Here is a 6,000-nt window from a genome sequence, read left to right on the forward strand (position 1 = left end):
CCATGCCTGTGGTGGAGGGCTTGGGCTCGGCGGCCAGCTGCTGGATGTTGGCAGTGCCGCTCTCGGTGGTGATGGTGCTTGGGACTGGCTGCAGCAGGTGCGGCTCCCCACAGGGTGTCATGGTGCCCAGGCCAGCTGCGGTGGTGGCGCTGTTCGGGGCCCTCTGGGGTCTGCTCTCTGACCCTGCTGCTGAATCACCTCCAGCCCGTTCATCTTCTTTCTGCAGGGATTCAGGTTCTTCTGGTGACTGTGGGGCATGGTGGTGAAACCTCCCTACCTCCCGCCTTAACTCCTCTTGCAGATGCTCCACCTGGCTGGGTAGGACTTGCTCTTCGCAGTGCTTCTGTGCCAACAGCTGCCCGTCTTTCTGCTGCCATTCGGCCAGGAACTTCTGCAGGGTGAACATGATGTCATGGATGAGCTGCTGTGCTTTTTGGTCTTTTTCTTGGAGCAGCTGCTCACGAGTGTGGAGCTCCTCCTTGACTGCAGAGCACTCTTGTTCCTTCTCACGGATGGACATTCGAAGCTTTGACTTGGAATCTTCTGCAGCCATGATAGTTTGATGAGTGGTGTCCAATAGTTTCTCATTTTCTTCTTCTACATTCTGTAGCTTCGTTTTCATGGTAGACATTTCGTCTTCCAGTTTTTTCACACATTTATTCAAAGTTGTGTTTTCGTTTTTCTGCTTGTGAAGATTTTGCTTCACCAATCGTAACTGCCTGCTTTTGATTTTGAGGCAAATCATTTTCCTTTCCCCTGACTTCATTAAACGGGCTTGTTTTCGCTTGAGATCTTTTATTTGAGATGACATTTTTTGGTTTTGTGCCGCCAGGGAATGTGCAAGTGTCTCCACTTCATCTTGGAGGAGCCTGATGGTTTCATCTTTGTCCACTAAGGATTTTTTCAGGCTCTTCAGTTCTTCTTGGATGGATTTCAAAAGCTCCCTCCAAGTGAAAGGTGTTCTCACCTTCTGGGAGTCTTCTGATGAGATGGTGTTGGGAGCCTCTCCCACAAGTAAGGCATGTCCTGTGGTTGAAAAAGGCTGGTCATCAGTTTTGAGAATTTGGGGAACTTCCTTTGCCAACTCTGCTGGCAGTTTCTTGGTGGTGTGTTTCACTGCAGCGGATGGTACCTTGTTGGCGCTGGAATTGCTGTCCGTCGGATCAATGAGAGGCTTCCTTTTGTCTTGGTCGTTCAGCAGAGCTATGTGCCTTGTGTGGAGGTTTCTTGTTTTGGTGTCTTGCTCCTTGAACCTGTCCTGATCACCGGCTAATTGTTGGTCCTTCTGTTCCATCATCCGGAGCAGCGTTCGGAGCTCTGCAAGAAAAATCGCCATAGTCTCATCTTGATGTTTTCTCATGGCCCTCCTTGGCACCACTTTAACAAAATATGAGACATAGCTCCAAATTAGAGCCATGAGGTGTACGAGCAGTCCCAGGAAGTAGCGTACGCCAGAGCGTAGGCCAGCATCTCGCCAGGACATGTTGGCCTGCGGGTCGCTAAACTGGTCTGGAGCGCTTGGAAGACGCGTCCAGCTCAGTCGGACAGTCCCGCAAAGTGTCGCCAGAGCAAGGCATGCTGGGGCTTTATATAGGCAGCAGACAATGGGGTTGCCTGGAGACAGCAGGCCCAGTGTTCCGTCCTCTGCCCCTCTGAAGCCCATTGGCTCCTTGGCCCTCTTTGTGCCCCTCCCCCTCCCCAGGTGAGGCTCCCATCAGGCCTGAGAAGCCCCCAAATAAATCATCTTTCCCCCAGCATGTGCCTAAGCATCAGTATTAAAAATACAGGAGCTGGGGCTCGGCAGCGTGGCCTAGTGGCTAAGGTCCTCGCCTTGATCCCATATGGCCACTGGTTCTGATCCCGGCAGCTCCACTTCCTCTCTATCTCTCCTCCTCTCAGTATATCTGACTTTGTAATAAAAATAAAATAAATCTTTAAAAAAAAAATAAATAAAAATACAGGAGCTGGCCTTCTGGTGCCCTCAACCCACACCCCTTGCATGTACGGCCTACCCATGGTCAGGGCTGATGTCAGGCCATCCCTTCCTTTGCCCAGCCTGATCCCGATGGGCTGCCGCTGCTGCCTGAAGGAGCAGCTCAATTGCCTGAAGCAGCTGGTCGGGCAGACCAGAGGCAGGCGAGTGTGCTGGGCTCAGTCAGAGTCTCTCTAGGTCGTTGGCAGGACAGCAGTTCCTCGGGCCCAGCAGATCCCGAATGGGCACCAGCCATGCCCAAGGGCCCGTGGAGAATGGAGTTGGGCTTTTGCCCAGCTAGGGCCTGGGTGCCAAGCTCTGTGAGCCCCTGGGGAACAGCCATTGGTCTGTTGCCTCCACCTCACCTTCTGGGTGAGGCTGTCCATCATCCTAGATGCACGGAGCACTGCTCTAGTGACTAGCAGACCCCAAGCTTAGCCCACCTTCCCGGGCATGTAGTCAGCCTGGGCTCCCAGCCTTGGGCTAAGACTCTGTAACTTCTGCGCCCAGAGCTGTGCAGAGGAGACAGCACTGCCTTCCTGCCCTCTCTGCCCTGCCAAGCTCCTCTCCCCACTGCAGGGCCTGATGGCTGTAGGTAGCTAACTAGTCAGTAAAGCCCTCGGATTCATTCAGAGATTTCTGAGCTGCTGCTGTCCAACCCTGGGGTACGTAGGAACTTGACAGTGACTGCAAGTTCTTGACACTTATCAACTTGGAGGTGGAAGGGAAAGGATTGTGGGAGACCACCGTGGACTGGGCGACAATGCCTGCTTATCCACAGTGCTGTGGAGCTGCTGTGGTGCATGGGCAGGGATGTGACTGCTACTGGACGGAGAGAGCGCAGTGTGATGGCGAGAAGGCTGTTCATTGCATGGACTTCTCAAAGTGGTTGCCTGGGAGCCCTAACAGCCAGGCCAGGCGCTTCAAGGACTTCTTTGAATACTGCACTGTCCTGTGCCAATTTGTTGTCTGTTCTGCAAATACATAGGGAAATGTAAAAATGTTTAAATGTTCATTTTTTTTATTGGAAAGGTAGATATATCGAGAGGAGGAGAAACAGAGAAAAAGATCTTTCCACTGATTCACTCCCCAAGTGGCCACAATGGCCGGAACGGAGCTGATTCGAAGTCAGGAGCCAGGAGCTGTTTCTGGGTCTTCCGATGCTTTGGCCATCCCCTGCTTTTCCAGGCCACTGCCAGGGAAATGGAATGGTAGAGGAGCAGCCAGGACACAAACAGGCAGCCGTATGGGATCCTGCCACATGCAAGTGTGAGGATTTAACCACCGAGCCATCCTGCCAGGCACAAAATGTGTATTTTCACAACTTTTGCATAGGCAGCAGATAAGCAACTTGGAAACTAACTGCATAGGCTCTTTTTCAAATTTATTTTTATTACAAAGTCAGATATAAAGAGAGGAGGAGAGACAGAGAGGAAGATCTTCCGTCCAATGATTCACTCCCCAAGTGAGCGCAACGGCCGGTGCTGTGCCGATTCCAAGCCGGGAACCAGGAACCTCTTCCAGGTCTCCCACGCGGGTGCAGGGTCCCAAAGCTTTGGGCTGTCCTCGACTGCTTTCCCAGGCCACAAGCAGGGAGCTGGATGGGTATTGGTGCCCAACGTGGGGCGTGCAGACCACTGACAGAGAGAACGCCGTGCCATCATTCATGGAGAGGCCTCTCGTGGTGTTGAATTGAACAATGGTTGAGCAGTTTCACGGTTGACCCACCGGAAGTCGAGCTCGTCGGAACTATTCATGGCGCAAATCTTATGGAGCCAAGGTAAGATGGGACAAGCATTATCACAGCAAGAACTATTCTTGCAAGGTCTTATACTCCTTCAAGACATGAGGAATTAGGGTGAAAAAGAAAGACCTCAAAACCTTTTCGGATTTTGTTGGTCAGATTTATCCCTGGTATCCCCAGGATGGTTCTATTGATGAGAAAACTTGGTGTAGAGTAGGTGATTATTTTAAAGATTATTATGAGATTTTTGGGTCTGAGGAAATTCCTGTTACTGCCTTTAATTATTGGACTTTGATTTATGATATTTTAAAGATTAAGTCTCAACAACCAGATTTACAGGATCTGGCTTTTGAGGGAGAATGATCTCTTAAAAAAAGTCGTTCTCGGCTGTCCACACCCACCCCCTCACCTCCCCTGGTTCCCGACCATCTTCTGTCATTATAAATATGGAGGCAGAGTCAGATGCCAAACCCCGTGATCAATCTGTCCCACGTTGGGGGCCAACTGTCCCGTCCAGCAGGACAGTCAACAGGGGTCACAACCAACCTAGGAGAGAATGAAGGGACAAGAGACACAAAGAATGGACAGCAAGACAGTAAGTCTGATCAAGCTGTCAGTTTATTGATTTCAACTGAGGGTTTTTATATTTTTCAGTAACTAAGGCTCAGGGAGGGAAGGAGAAACTGGGACGCAAGCCATGGTCTCAAGACCGATTGTTCTTGAGCAGCCACCATATCAACAATAGTAACCACTATATTAATAACAGTATAGGTACAAGATGTTGGCAGGTACAACATAAATCACATTCTAAAACAGTTGCTAGAAACAATTGAAGCTAAGTGTGTGATTAGTTTCATAACCTCTTTCCCAAGCATCTAGCCAACTGGGGGTTTTCCACTGTCCCATAGGTCTATATTCAAAATGGCTTCAGTGTGACTATAGTACATGGCTCCTGATAACCGCACTGGGCCCCAAGGTGTTGACTGTTTAAGCAACTTGCTTGAGGGCCCGGCATGGTGGCCTAGCGGCTAATGTCCTCGTCTTGAGCCTGCCAGGATCCCATATGGGAGCCGATTCTGGTCCCAGCAGCTACACTTCCCATCCAGCTCCCTGCTTGTGGCCTGGGAAAGCAGTTGAGGATGTCCCAAGGCTTTGGGACCTTGCACCAGCATGGGAGACCCCTAGGAGGTTCCTGGTTCCTGGTTCCTGGCTTCAGATCGGCATAGCACCGGCCGTTGTGCTCACTTGGGGAGTGAATCATCCGACGGAAGATCTTCCTCTCTGTATCTCCTCCTCTGTGTATATTTGACTTTGTAATAAAAATAAATAAATCTTAAATAAAAAAAAAGAAACTTGCTTGAAACCACACAGCTAATATGTGACCCAATCTATATTTCACTCAGGCTGTCTGGCCAATGCTCCCTCCTATAATCACCCCACCTGACTGACTCATTCCTGTGTGTCCCCCAGGAGTACACAGAAATAATGGCTGTCACCAGGGCAACATAATTCCTGTTCCTGAAGGGTAATAACAGAGTCTCATCTATCTTCTCTCAAGGTCTTCATCTCTGAGATGCTTTGCTGTTCCCACTCTGTTTTCTGCGCAGGTCCTCTTGGACTGTACATAACAGAATATTGGCTTTTCTTCTTGGGTTTGCATCCTTATTCCTTCATGCCACATCATTTTTGAAAAATATATGCATTTGTTTGGAAGGCAGAGCAATAGAGAGAAGAAACAAGAGAAGAGGAGAAAACAGACAAGAGCGAAGACAGGAGAGCATTTCCAAGGGATGGCTCACTCACGACACGGTTTCAATAGATAAGTTTGGAACAAACCAGACCCACAAGCCAGTGGCATCACAAGGGAATGGTTATCATTGTTGCACTACAATGCTGGCCTGCAGACTGCACGTTTAGTCTACACCAGGAGCTGCACTGTCCCAGTCCCACACCTTTGTTTCCATTGCGGCTCAGCTTGTACCACCCCCTGCACAGGCCAGATTCGACCCCCTCTTGAGAGTCAATCCAGGCACCACCTTGTACTGTCACAATTTCCCAAACAGAAGTCCCTTCTCCTGCAACCACTTTCTCCTAGCTCTTTCTCTAACCTTCTTTTTCCCTGTCTACCTGATATTATGTGATCAGGGGACATGCCTAATGGAGACCCTGAGCTGTTTATTTTGGATTTCTATATTCAAGGCTGTTTTTTTTATTTTGAATGATGAGAAACATGACTGTAATAACTTCATATTTGATGGAGATACTATCTGATCACCACCAGTCA

The sequence above is a fragment of the Ochotona princeps genome, chromosome 24 (genome assembly GCF_030435755.1).
Source record: "Ochotona princeps isolate mOchPri1 chromosome 24, mOchPri1.hap1, whole genome shotgun sequence".
NCBI classification, from domain to species: Eukaryota; Metazoa; Chordata; class Mammalia; order Lagomorpha; family Ochotonidae; genus Ochotona; species Ochotona princeps.